This window comes from Zalophus californianus, chromosome X (assembly GCF_009762305.2).
Source record: "Zalophus californianus isolate mZalCal1 chromosome X, mZalCal1.pri.v2, whole genome shotgun sequence".
In the NCBI taxonomy this organism is placed as follows: Eukaryota; Metazoa; Chordata; class Mammalia; order Carnivora; family Otariidae; genus Zalophus; species Zalophus californianus.
The window spans coordinates 12,292,236-12,307,352 of NC_045612.1; the positions used below are offsets into that span (position 1 = coordinate 12,292,236).

General features: G+C 41.2%; 1 long non-coding RNA gene across 4 annotated transcripts in view; it reads right to left on the reverse strand.

The window, feature by feature from the left end:
* Positions 1-15,117, reverse strand: part of LOC113931063 — a 62,376-nt gene that overhangs the window by 33,953 nt on the left and 13,306 nt on the right. For all 4 annotated transcript variants that reach the window (XR_003522672.2, XR_003522670.2, XR_003522671.2 and 1 more), the window contains one exon: positions 9,494-9,589. This is a non-coding gene — a long non-coding RNA (uncharacterized LOC113931063). The remainder of the gene's footprint in view (positions 1-9,493; positions 9,590-15,117) is intronic.

Below are 15,117 nucleotides of genomic sequence, written 5' to 3' on the forward strand. Positions count from 1 at the left end.
CCCGTATGGCTCTTCTTTCCAGAACACTCCCAGTGCTAAATAGTGTGTTGTACTATGTCCATAAATATATTTGTAGCTATCACCCCTCTTGTCGTAAAATAACCATTGCATAGAGTGTTAATTACATAATTTTAAGTGAGTGATTACTGTGATGTGTGCTGATTATATAAACCAGGAATGTGCACATTCTCAAAAAGGAGTATCACACTGGATCCTGCTTTTATTCATTTATATGAAGCATGAATCTACCACATCCCACCTTCTTTATATTCTACTGGGGATTAGTACTGAGTTAATTAGATACAGAACATATCACACTTTTCAGCCCATGCAGTAGAACAAGCTTATTAGCTAAAATCTAGAGAAAGAAAAAAGTCAAATTGCTCTACTTTTTAGTGACTGAGTCCTCTTTTCCTGTACTTGTAGGTAACGTTGTTCATTCCTAAGACTGCGGCAGGGGAGGAGGACATAAAGAGAGAAAGGAAGCTTCAAGCTCACTCCTGCTTCACTGTGAGCAATGCACGGGATTAATGCAATTTCTCAACCCCATTTAAGGTTCACTGTTCCATATTTTCCCAGGCTCCCAGACTTCTTATGAAATGATATATACATAAATTAGGGACACGTCGAAGAAAAACAGATACTAAAGCTCTTAACAAAAGACAATACACCTGATAACTTTCTACCCCTCCCTTTGTTCCTCCCTGTGGACCTAATTTTCAATGAGGGAAATACTTTTGCTCAGAAGCATTGGCTACCCCTGTAGTTCTTTTTTTTTTAAGATTTTATTTTTATTTATGAGAGAGAGAGGGAGAGTTGGAGGAGGAGCAGAGGGAGAAAGACAAGCAGACCGTGCTGAGTGCAGAGCCCGATGTAGGGCTCGATCCCACAACCCTGTGATCAGGACCTGAGCCAAAACCAAGAGTCAGACACTTAACCGACTGTGCCACTCAGGCGCCCCTACCCCTATAGTTCTTAGTGAAGCAGGTTTCAGGCCTCTTCAAGGTGAGTTTAGACTGTCTGGAAACTCTGAGTGAGTCAACAATCTGACCATACATGTCATGTGGTCACTAGAGAGATGATACTAAGCTTATGGAGAAAGCAGTCAGCCTGTGCAAGACTTCAGCAGCTGGTGAGAGGGTGCCCTGACTTTTGATACCCTGTCGAGAAGGACAACCCAAGGATAACAGGGGCCAAAAAAGGGTAACAGGGGCCAAAAGTGTCGAATGGGGAATGGCAGAGAGAGACTAACCTAGGCAAAGAGAAGAGTTCAATGAGACAGGCACTGTCTTCCATGATCAAAAGAGTCATGTGTCAGCAGGAAGTGACTTGCCCCAGGGTCAGAATGTGCATCCCAGGGAGGCAGATTTCAGTCCCACATGAGGCAGAACTATAAAGATGGCCAGAGACTGAACGGGCTGCCTCAGGAAACCTGAGTTTCCCATTACTGGAGATGTTCAGACCAAGGCAGAAGAAACTATTTATTGCAGATTTCAAAATGGAGGTATAAGGATGGCACTAAATGGCCTTTAAGGGTTCTTTGCAATTCAGAGACTATATTATCATCTTCCCTTCTCTGGTCCTTAGCCTCAACTGGGGTCCTAAGAGAAACACTGGAAATCTTCCTATATTACAAATGAGATCTTTGCTAAACTCCCAACCTACCTTCGCCAATGGGTATGGCCTCTCTTGGTTGGTCTGCGAACACAGGAGGGATTTCAGGCAGTGCTACAGGTAGCTCAAAAAAGCTCTTATCTCTGGGCGCCTGAGGGACTCAGTCAGTTAAGCATCCGACTCTTGATGTCAGCTCGGGTCATGATCTCGGGGCTGTGAGATGGAGCCTGCATCAGGTTCTGCACTGGGCGTACCACCTGCTTAAGATTCTCTCTCTTTCTCTTTCTCTCTCTCTCTTTCTCCCTCTGCCCCCTCTCCTTTCTCTCTCCCTCCCCCCTCAAAAAAGTGCTCTTATCCCAACCTGAGTAGAGCTTAATCTAAGTCAATTACAGATACCTACACAGACACCCTCAAGCCAAGTTGCTAGGTAGCCGGAAGTCTCAGATGAACCAATCACAGCCCAGATATTGGCTCTCTGCTGTTGGTTTACCAGGTCTTCGGCCCTTGCCATAGACCGGACCTAGTGGGCAAACTCAGATACAAAAAAAATCACAGTAATGCAAAGACATCCCACCCACTTCACCCCTGCACTCTGGCACAACACGGTAACCCCTTATTCCCCAACTGCGCAACCAAACACACTGTATCCTCTTAGCCAGAAAACAGCCTTCTCCTGGACACTCATTCCTAAAAAGCTACGTGCCTATTCTTGCTTCTGCCCCCCATAAGAGACAGTCTTTAGTGATCTCTGATATATGAAATAAGACAAACTATTGATCACCATGTCCCATCAGCGACAGGAGACATTGCCAAGATATTCTGAGTGGCATTTTCTGTGACCTCATTTGAAGTGCTAGCTTCACCTCTCTCTACCGCACTATAGCAAAACCCTGCAATTGTGTAAATAAGACCCTGAGGACGTCCCATGGGAGTCACTGACAGGCATTCTTGCATACTTAAAAGCCACACAGTATTTCCTGACCTGCTCAAGGTCTTTGCTGTGCCACTTTTCCCCTTTACATGGGAGAAAATGAGCTCCTTCACACAATGGAGACAAAAGTTTCCTCTTCTTACTCAGGTCATGGCAACTCTGAATTCACTTCCATCCTGGGCAATAAGAAAACTTCTGTGGCAGTCCGAGGTGGCTAGCACCCTTGGCTGTTCCCTCCCTAACCCCGGATGTAGCTGCAGGTGCCCCAGGGGCTCAGAGGATCTTTCCCAGCTATGATGCCTCTCCTCTAGCCTCAACCCTCCAGCCCTGTTGAATATCTGTGACTTCCATCCAAGTGCCTTGACCCGGCCCTTTGGACAGCAAGGTGATGCACTGCTTGGGCTCTTGAAATATCAGGGGCATTGGTGTTCTGGCTTTAGGACCACCCTGGGGTACCTGTTCTATAGTCATGGGCCAGAGCAGCCTCACTGTTGAGCCCAATTCGGGCCGCCAGGACCCCCAGGCAGCTGGTTGCCACCCAGATTCCATATTGGGGAGGGTAATAATCTTTTACATCTGTTTCAGCCTTTATGGTCCACAAGTACCACCATGGGCATTTCAGGCTGATTCTAAATTAGCCTCATCTGGGGTTAAGAAGGGCAGATGTAATGGCACTGCCATTTTATAGATGAGAAAAATAGAGACATATCGAAGAAACAATTCTAAAATTTATATGGAACCACAAAAGACGCCGAATAGCCAAAGCAATCTTGAAAAAGAAAAGCAAAGCTGGAGGCATCACAATTTCAGACTTCAAGTTATACTACAAAGCTGTAGTCATCAAAAGAGTATGGTACTGGCACAAAAACAGACACATAGATCAATAGAACAGAGTAGAAAATCCAGAAATAAATGCACAATTCTATGGTCAATTAATCTTCGACAAAGCAGGAAAGAATATCCAATGGGAAAAAGACAGTCTCTTCAACAAATGGTGTTGGGAAAACTGGACAGCAACATGCAGAAGAATAAAAAGGGACCACTTTCTTACACCACACACAAAAATAAACTCAAAATGGATTAAAGACCTAAATGTGAGACCCGAAACTATAAAAATCCTAGAAGAGAACGTTCACAGGCAGTAATGTCTCTGACATCTGCCATACCATCTTCTTTCTAGATATGCATGTTTATTGCAGCATTATTTACAAAAGCTAAATTATGGAAGCAGCCCAAGTGTCCATCGATAGATGAATGGATAAAGAAGAGGTGGTGTATATACACAATGGACTATTACTCAGCCATAAAACAGAATGAATCTTGCCATTTGCAGCAACATGGATGGAACTGGAGTGTATAATGCTAAGTGAAATAAGTCAGTCAAAGAAAGACAAATACCATAGGATTTCACTCATAGGTGGAATTTAAGAAACAAAATAAACAAGCAAAGGAGAAAGGAGAGAGAGGCAAACTGAGAAACAGACTCTTAACTATAGAGAGCAAACTGATGGCTACCGGAGGGGAGGGGGTGGGGGGATGGGTGAAATAGGTGATGGGGATTCAGGGATTTTATTTGTCCTGATGAGCACCAGGTGATGTATGTTAGTGTTGAATCACAGTATTGTACACCTGAAACTAATATAATACTGTATGTGAACTATACTGGAATTAAAATAAAATGAAATAAAATAAAAATAAAAAACTTGGGGGTTGCCTAGGTGGCTCAGTCAGTTAAGCACCGGCCTTCAGCTCAGGTCATGATCCCAGAGTCCTAGGATTGGAGCCCGCATAGGGCTCCCTGCTCTGCAGGGAGTCTGCTTCTGCTGCTCCCCCGGCTTGTGCTCCCTCTCTTTCTCTCAAATAAATAAAAATTTAAAAGATAAAAAATTTGGGGCGCCTGGGTGGCTCAGTTAGTTAAACGTCTGCCTTCGGCTCAGGTCATGGTCCCAGGATCCTGGGATTGAGCCCCCGCGTCGGGCTCTGCACTCAGCAGGGAGTCTGTTTCTGCCTCTGCCCCTTCCCCCACTCATGCTCTCTCTCTCTCTCTCAAATAAATAAAAAAAAATCTTTTAAAAATTAAAAAAAAAAAGAAAATAGAGACACAGAAGACACCGCAGGTCGTATGAATAAATGAGGGAGTCAGTATAAGGGACTGTTGAGTAGTACTACTACTCCAATTACTGCTTCTACAACAATCATTCCTAACAACAACAGCAAAAGTAGCTTATGGATATGTTTACGAGTACTGACAGAAAGAATTCAGTTTCAGTACACAACATTAGAAAAGCAATGCTTCTAATTTAACTTTGCAACTTCGGTTAATTATTCTCTGGCAAGTATCCCCTTTTGAACAGGATCAGCCACATAACTGGTGGGGCCCAGTGCAAAATGAAAACGTGGGGACCCTTTTTCAAAATGTATTAAGAATTTCAAGACCATTACAGCAGAGCATTAAACCAAGCAGGGAGCCCTATGAGACTCACAAGTCACAAGTCCGTGAAGCTGGCCTGCTTTGGAGCCCCTAAGAGATATGTAAGTCTTAGTATAATGTTGAACTGTAGGGACAATGAAGGAAACGTGTCAGTTCTCTGATTCTTTTCATTTCATGAAAAGGTCTGTTTTTTGTTACCGCTTGTAAATCTCATATCATCAAGAGTATCATCAGAATCAGAGATGTGTCACAATTCCTGGACGGCAAATCTAGGGTTCTTTTCATTGATTCTTGAGATAATGCACTTCCCGTGGAGTTTTGATTCATCTCGCAGACCCTACTGAATACTATATAAAACAAGAACTAGAAAAGTGGCTCAATCACCATTCCTCCCCCTCTCAAGCCCTTCAGTCAAGAAAGGGTACAATGAACATGTTAAAATTAAACTAAGCCATGACAAGGAGAAAGGCTCCCTCTCTTAGCCCACTTATGAAGAGCCAACAATGTCTTTGAAGGCACAGCCACACACAAGACTGGGCTAACTGGTTCTCACAACCGAGCTGCTAGACCTTTTCAGGCTGGAGAGGTCCAGTCTGTCCCCAGCCATATTCTACCCATTGCGATTCCCACCCCCAAGCGGGGAGACAAAGAAAAGAATGCTAAGAAAACCATCAAGAGCTAAGATGAAATGTAGAATGCAATGGTATTCAAGTGCACTGTGATCAATGTTTAGATAAGAGCCACATTTTGTTTTTCACAAATACAGTAATACACAGAAGAGGGGTTTTCACTAGGCTGATGTCTTGGGGTTTGCTTTCTGTCTTCCATGGTCCTTTTTTCCTGACAAAGGACTTACCATATTTACCCAATTCTAAGATGTATCTTTTTGTCCCTTTTTCACATCTCTGAAATCAGAATGCGCCTTCTAATCGGGTGCGTGTTACAGTCACTGTCAGCCGTGAGGCAGCTGAGAGGGAGCTGTCATCGCCTGCATATGCTCAAATCTGCTTGTGGCTATTGTAGAATCATGACATGTGAGAAACATATATATCTAGAGAAGCCAAAAAGAGCTCTCAGTAAGTACAAAATCACAATTCTATTGATATGAAAGCACTGCATCATAGCTTATTTAGAGGCGTTTGTCTTCTTTCTTAGTGTTACATAAACATAATTACAGAAAAAAAGCATCTCAAATGTGATGAAACACTTCATATCTTTAATAGAAGGCAATACATGCCCCCTGACATTTTTGAAGAGTTTGAAAAGCTTCACATGCACCCACTTAGAAGCCATCCAAAGTTCATACTGGGAAAATTCCTAGGTACTAATAAAAGACTACTTTTTAAATATCCTTAATGGAATATTGAGGGTTTTTTGTTTTGTTTTGTTTTGTTTTTTTACTTTTTCCTGCTGTTTTACAACTAGAAATTCCCCAACCTGAAAACCTAAACACTAGTAAGAGGTCCCAGCTACGTCCAGTATATTGGTATTCTGATGTCAAACAATTTTTTCTGTGGTTATGCTTTTAGAGGAAATTCAAGAGTTCCAACGTAAGGTCCTAGAGCAACACTACCATATATAATACATATGATGCAAGCTACAGATGTAGTTTTAATTTTCATGTGCAACACTTTAAAAAGTTTAAAAAGTAGGTAAAATTAATTCTAATGATACGTGTTACTTAACTCAATATATCCAAAATACTATTATTTCAACATGGAATCAATATAAAAAGATTAGTGAAACATTTTCTTTATGTTTGCCCTGTCTCTGAAATCTGGTATATACTGTATTCTACACTTAGGTTATATCACAGTTCACATTAGCCACATTTCAAATGCTCAGTAGCCATGCGTGGTTCCCATACTGGACAATATAGGACTAGTCAATACAGACATTTATCAGCAAAATAAAATAATCCCTTCCAGAACATCTTGCTCAAACACAGAAGCATTCAGCAGAAATTTAACCATGGCAGCTCTTTCCACAGCACTCTTGTGCATGTGAACTATGATGAATTATCTCGACAATGACAACAGTACATTGTTCTGGAGCAATCCTGCTGAAAATAGTCTAGAGCAATGGTCTTCAAACTAGGTTACTGGTACATGAAATCTTTTCAAGGAGTATGTGAGCAGTGATAGTTTGCATGGGATCCACTCTCAGATTCTTAACTCTCATGGGTCTTCTATACTATAACTGATCTGGCTAAAAACAAATTTTTTCCACATGCTTAAAATTAAGCATTATTTCACAACTATTCTCAATACTGATCGCTTAAATGCATCATTAACTGGAAAGAAATGCACCTCCTAACTAATGGCAATATATACTGTTGACGCTGATTCTTTTAAGTATAACCCCTAGAATGTTTTCCTATACCACAAAACATTTACACTGGTAAAACTGATACATAGAAATTGTATGTGATTTCTTTCAGATAAGATACATCATTCAGTTAAACTACTTAAAACCTGTCTTCTCAGATTGTATCTTCAAGTATCTTTTCCAATTAAAGTCAATCCTCATTTCACTTTATAAATAATTATATATTTTCTACCTCCCATTATCAAACACAAAACATGGTAGTTTCCAAACCAATTATTCTTTAGCTATACATACTTACCTCTTTCATAAAATACGGTTGAAAAGTTTGATTCTGTGGTCTAATAAAATTAATGGATTTTTTAAATTTTTGTACATGATTCTTAATTATTTTCAAAAACCCAATACCAGAGTTCTAAGAACACATGCATACATGTTTACCAAAGGAAATAATGCCTGCCGTCAGATTCCTTGTTTAATACATGAATTATAATGTTAGCTACATATTATGTTGTTTAATTTAAAATCACATGAGAAACAAAATTATTATTTAATCTCTTAATTTATTTTGAAGTAGATAAAAATCTCATTATAATTTTAATCTATTTACTTTGTTAGTAAACTATTTGACAAAAGGTGTCCCATAATTGATTTCTCTGTGGTTTTAATAATGCTCCTCAAAATGCATATCAATTCATTTTTCCATTGAAAAATGAAGTAGAGCACTTTTTGTGAAGGTACAGTTGATTTGGCCGATTATTTTGATATGGACGTTGCCTTTGCCAATTAAGTTATATTATAAATATTTTCTATGAAATCAATGATCCAAATCTGCAGCCTCAAAGTTTTATATTTAAAGGATATAATAAATCAAAGGCACTTTATCAAAATGTTTGTATTGGCTAAGGCATAGTGATCTAAGTATTTTGATTTTTCCAACCTTTTGTAAGTACACGGGATTAAAAATAATGCCTCAAAATGCAAGTATGAGAGATATAATAGTCATTTGCTAAAACTTGATAAAGTCATTTTGGTAAACTTACCAGAAACTCAGAAATAAATGATTCAGTAAGAAATCTTTTCATAAATTGGGGCTTCTTTGCTTTCATGGAACTAAAGATAAGCCTATTCAAGTTGTCCATTACAAATTTTAAATTTTAATTAAAAAATTTAAATCATGAAAAATTACTTTTAGTGACAAGTCACTGTGATTTTTGACTTACAATTTGGACATTCATTCCATTCCCTTCTACTTATTTATGGGAACAAAATTTTCTGAGTTCTTAGGGCTCTAAAAGTGAAAAATAGGAATAAAATTTATACTGTGCTGTCTCATTAGAAGTAACAGTCATCCTCGGAGTCACGAACTGACTTGGAGGAAAATGAACAATCATATGCACTTAAGGGATGCATTTCCAACCAAATTTGAGTTTTCATTTTTAGTAATTACTTATCAAAATACGTGATGTTTTATACAGTTCTGATAAACTGTCTACTACTAATAATTTAATCGTAAAAAGTTTAATATTTAATAGGCTTAGCATTATAGGAACACTTATTTCAATCCATGTATACTTTTCACAGATATATAGTAGGATGGCCAATAAAAGGTTTTTAAACATAAGAATATATTACATTAGGATACATTACTGAGGGGACTTAAATAGAACAGTGATTTCAAGGAGATAAGATCATGAAAATTTCTGACTGTTCATGTTTTTTTTTCTTTGCTTTTAAATCAACAATTATGAGTATCAAGATCCTATGGTACTTTTAGTTCACTGAATGAATGTACAAATGTGATTAAATCATTTTATTTAAAAGTATAAGGAAAATATGCTGGAAATAATAACTACAAACAAACTTATGGTAAGAAATTTCAGATGCCAACTTCAAGGTGGGTGATGGCGTTGATAGTTTTCAAAATGATTTTAGCAGGCCTATAATTAGAAAGTTTGAAAACCATTGCTATAGAACACAGTCTCAGGGAAGCCCAGAGGAAAACTAAGTGGGTGGAAAGGAAATTTAGAAAGAAAGATTTCTTTTATTTTATTACTATTTTTAATTTCTGAATATACCAGAGACCACTATAAGTTGAAGTATACTAGCTTATTTGCCGGGGCAGTTAGGCAACCCTGCAATGGGTGAAATTTTAGGGATATTTCTGAGCAATCCATAAACACTGTACTTACTCACTATGGTCACTAGGTGGCAAATACACACTGGGAACGAAGCCCTCTTCCCCTCTTCCCCACTTCCAAGAGCTCTCTCAGTTGTCCAATCTCCTCCTGCAAAGGGGAAAGGATATGAATAACAACGACAGTCACAACAAACAATAGCAAGAAATATTTATTTCCCTTTGCCAGGGACAGTAATAAGCCCTTAACACCTCTAAAAATTTCAGGAATGGCCTTGCTTATGAAGGTAATCTACTCTTCATCAATACCATTCACAAATAATGTTAAGACATTCTATGATATAACCATGCACTTTGACCACAAAATCCAAACCTTATGCAGCTAAGAAATTCACCTCTGGTAAAACCAAAAAGCATCAGCAGCATCTATGACATTCCAAGCACAAGGCTACGACTTTCATTTCACTGACTCTTCAAACAACTCTAAAAGAAAGGTGCTAATATTACCCCCAAATTACAGGTGAGAAAGCAGGAAAATGGCGCCAAATCACTGGGTTAGTAAGAAAATGCAGGCTTGGCTTTTTTTTCCCCAATTCAATAGCCACGCCCTTGAGTATTATACCGTGTGATGTTTCAGTGGTGTGTGTGTGTGTGTGTGTGTGTGTGTGTGTGTGTGTGTGTGTGTGTGTGTGTACATGGGCGCGCGCATGCATGCATCTATGTACCTTCCTGTATCTGGCTACGCACATTTGTAGTTCTGTGCTTCTGTGTGATTCTATGCCCGTGGTTCTGTGCATGTGGAAGTGTGTGTGCTTTCGTGTGTGTGCACACACACAAACACCTGTGCACCAAGATCTTTTGGATTTCTTTCTGGTAATCTCTACATCTGCTTTTATACTGTATAGCCATACCGGGAACTCAATAGTTTCCATTTTCTCTTGAAGAGGCTAAGAAAAAGGTACATTAAAAGTCACAGCCTCCTTTGGAAAAGTGTTTATTTGTGTGTGCTTTTTTAAGTACCCGAGTCTCTGTGTTTTCATATGTATAAATCTCTGCTTACGTCTCCATGTCTGTGCATACGTCTGTGTTTCTGTTTGCAGCATGAATAAGTCCGTGTAAGCGTCTATATGCTTATGTTGGCAGATCATTCCTACATTTGATGTACATTGAGGATTGAGTGCCACATGGGCATAAGAGTACACTTGTAGATCATCTGTGTGTATGTACACATGTGCCAATGCGTATATATGTTGACATGTGAAGGCACACGTCTGTGCTTTCGTGTGCCTGTAGATATGTCTGTATTTTTTTTTACCGTGTTTAGGTCTGTGTTGTCTGTAGATACATGTGTGTATGTCTCTTCCTTTTATATCCTGAGGATGTTGTGTATTTCTGGCGGGTACATCTGGCATCTGAGTGGACATCTGCGTGTGCACTCACACGTCTGTATAAACAAGTGCTTTTATGAAGTTCCGTGTGCGTGTGCCTGTAAGAGAGGTTTGGAGTGTGTCACCATCTGAGTAGGTGAAATCTTGCCTTTTTTGGAGGCAGGACTCATGTCTCTCTCTACATACGGAAGTCTGTGGAACTACACCTGTATTCCCATGTGCAGATGTCTGCATGAGTCCAGGTGGATAAGTAGCATCTCTCCCTATGTGGAAATGTTCAGTCCTCATGTTTGCTGCTTGCAACGGTTCATCTGTGTGAGTAGCTGCATGTTTGTCTGTGTGGACATGGCTGTGTGCACGCTTCTGTGGTTCACGTACTCATCTGTTCACATGCATACACATGGCGACACATTCAAGTGTCTGGAAGGTGTGCTGGATTCTGCCAGGGTGTGCATGCATTTCTATGACTATGTGCACAGATCACCAGACATGCATGCTTTTGTGTACATCTGCATGCCTCTGTGTTCAGGTGTGTGTCTGTGGGCCTCCATGTCTATCTGCACATCCATGTAAAATTCCTGCATGCGTGGAGCTCTGTACATATGCTTCCGCATGCGTCTGCCCAAGCTTCTGTAGCCATCTCTTTGTGGTTCTGTACATGTGTGTGGCCCTGCACGCTCCTCTCATGAATCTGAGCGAGCCTTTGTGAGTGCAGATGTGTTTGCCCCCATATATTTTTGTGTGGGTCTTTAGGCCTGTGTCTCTGTGGGTAGGTATATGCTTCTGCATAGAAAAGCATGTCTGCTAAACTGTTTCCTCTCTGCCTCTCTCTCTGGATCTATATAGAACACATCTCTCTTCTCTATAAAAGCATCTCTCTCAATGCATATACCCCTATCTCTGTGTGTGGATGCATGTAGAAATCTCTTTATGGATCCATCTCTGTTTTGTATCTGTGTGCATGTATATTTCTCCATGTACAAGTGCATTTATATGTGCACACCTGTGTGCTTGTGTATTTCCATATGCACACCCACACGCATGACTATTCCTCTGTGTACCCTCATCTGCGTTGTCATGCATGTGTGTGCACTTAAATGTTCATGGTAAGCAGGGGCACTTACGTTGCATGTGCAGGCATGAACGTGCTTATGCCTGTGTGTTCTGATAACAACTATGCTTCTGTGTGTACATGCATATGACTCTTTGGGCAGGAAAATGCCAGTAAACACATGTTTAAAACACATGTATCTACCTATGAATGAATCTGTATGTTGCAGTGTTTGGGCGAATGCCTCTGTGTCTGCCTATCAGTAAAAAACACATACACCTGTGTCTGTGTAGGGATGACTCTATGCATCTGTCTATGGGTATGTGTGCACACGTACAAACACATATGTGCTTGTGTGGGTTCAAGAATGCCTGTCTACATGTCTGCATAAATGTCTGAGGATGCCTGAGAATGTTTCTAGGCCTCATGAGCCTCTAGAGGCATCTATGTGTTTCTGTATGTGCATATGTGTGTGCATCTGTGTGTTTGCATCTTCGAGATTCTGAATCAGTAAATACATCCTCTGGATGCTAGCCAGGTCAACATATATGTCTGCATGCTTCTCTAGGTCTGTGTGAATGTGGATTATGTATTTATGACTATGGGTCACTCTGTGCCTACATATAGAACTGTGGGCACTTGCGTGGATCCATGTGTATGCATATGAGTATCTGTGTATACATGAAATGACCCCTGTCGGGACTCTGAGTTTTATGTTCATACTTGTGCTAACCTGTGTCTCTGGCTGTGGCTGTAAGAATATATGGTCTGTGGGATTATGATATATTTGGAGGTCTGGGTCAGTGTGAACATCCCTGGCACTGTGTGTGTGTGTGTGGGGGGGTGTTCTAGTGTATGCTTATCTAGGATGAATGTATGTGTGTAGATGGGAGCACTTTCTTCCAGAAAGACTTTTCTGGACATTTCCACCCCTGCTTTTCTATGATACAGCCGAAGGGGCTCAAGATTTTCTTCCTACTCTTGAGGTAGCCAAGAAAATAAACATTAAAATATGGGCTTCTTTGGAAAATGTTGCTGATTGAAGATGGTAATTATGGTATAATAACACAGAGGATTTTTATCATCTGAAGACAAAAAGCAGGTGGCTGCTCAGTTCTTCAAATCCTGCTGCCACTGCAGACATTTCTGTCAGAGACTCTGGCCTGCACCTACCTTCCCTCTCACCTTTGGCCCCAGCCAGAGCCCCACGCTGCCTCCTGGCTGCTCCAAGCCCACGTCATATTGCCTCCATCCCACCTTCCACTTCCCCAGGCTTCCCTATGACAAAGGGCCCCAAAGTTAAGACTCCGACTTTCTTCCTCACTCTACTTTGCTTTGGCTAGAAATTCAGATTAAGATACCTGGTGTTATTTAATCCTTACAACAGCCTGGGAGGCAGGAACCAGGTTCATCCCCAGTTTACAAAGGAGGGCTGAAGATCGGGGAGTTCGAGTGCATTCTGTAGGTCATATGGCCAACAAACGGCAGGGGCAGAATTCAAAACCAGGCCTGATGGACACCAAATCCATATCCATATCTTCTACTCTACCACTGATCATTTCTACTATTGAATGTGCCCGGGTCCCAGCAACCAGTAAATGGGCGCATCTGCCTCCAAAGACTACATTCTAAACCTTGGTTCTTTCTTGAAATGACCTCATTTAATTCCCGGAATGACCTCAAAGGAAGTACCCTGTCCATGTTTACATGTGAGTATGCAGACTCAAAGAAGTGAAGTCACTTGCCAGAGTTCTGTGGGAACATGTGGGCCCTCTGTCCGAACCCTGTGGAGCAACATGTTGAGGCTAAATGTGATAGAGTGAGTATGTGCCTCGTGAAGTGCAGCTGAATGTTCTAGTGTCAGCATACATATTGCGCTGTCCTTGGTGTGTGAGGCCTCCTGCGTACTGTGTAGTGAGTTTGGGTATTATTAGAGGTGTCTGTGAAGTCTGGGGCAAGTCTGGGCGTCGTGGGCTGAACACGTGTATTGTGGATTACGAGTCTCTGCGTATGGCTCTTCTCCGGGTTGTGGTCTGGGTCTCTGAGGACTGTGGGGCAGGTCTGAGGGTTCCGGGGCTAGTTTCTGGGTTAGGTGGCCTGTCTCCGGGTAGTGCTGTGAGGCTAGACGTTCTGTGGTGAAATGCATCGTGGGTTAGGTGTCTGGTTGTATAGCTAGTCTCTGTGCTATGGCATGAGGCTAGGTGTGGGGGGAGTCTGGTGAGGTAAGGTGAGTCTGAGTGTGGTGGAGAAAAATCTTTCTGTTACAGGGAAATCTCTTTGTACCTGTGGGTGGATGCTACATGTTTGGGGGTGATACGTCTTATGTTGTAGGGTGAGTCTGACTGAAGGAACGTGGATCTAGGTGTTGTGGGGCAAGTGTATGGGTTTTGTGAAATATTAGTAAATTGTAGGTCCTATGAGTGAGTTTCTTGTGATGTCAGTCTGCGACTAATATGATTCATGTATGCACTGGGAGGTTGGTCTCAGTGCACACTAAGGGAAGCATAGCAAGGGCAGACGAGGTGAAGCAGTGGACTGTGGGTTGTCTCTATGAATTATGGGTCCTGTGAGTCCTGAGCTTCTGATTTGGAGTAACTGTGCATTGTGGGAGTGATTCTGGGTGTTCTGACTTTCATGGCTGTGATTTTTTGGGTGTACTGTCAGGAAAGTCGGGATTGTGGAACATGTCCTTTCATTATAGGGCATGTCTAGGTATTGTGGTGTAGACATTGCAGTCTGTACATTGTGAGATATATCTTGGAGTAATGGGGTGAGACTATGTGTCATGGGTTGATTCTAGAGATTCATAGCAAATTGTTTTGTCATAGGGCCAGTCTTTGCATTGTAGGGTACGTCTGTGCCTTATGGGGAATCTGTGTGGGTTTTTTTTTTTTTTAGCAGGGGGAGTCTCTCAGGTATGGCGTTGTGTCTGTACATGGTATGGCATTTCTAGAGGTTGTGGTCCAATGCTGAGTATCATGCGGCAAGTGTGTATGATACACACTGATTGCGGATGTGGTGTTGGGTGTGTTCTGGGGTTATAAAGAGAGTATGGGTTGTTACAGGTAAGTCTGGGTGTGGGGAGCTTGTGTTTGTGCTGTAGGACTATTTTATGTGCTGTAAGGCATATGTGCTTTATAATGTATTTCTGTGTGTGATGGGGTATGCCAGTGTGTAATTGAGTGTGTCTTGAGTTGGAGATCTCTATGTTGGGTGATGATTCGTTTTGTGGGGTGAGTT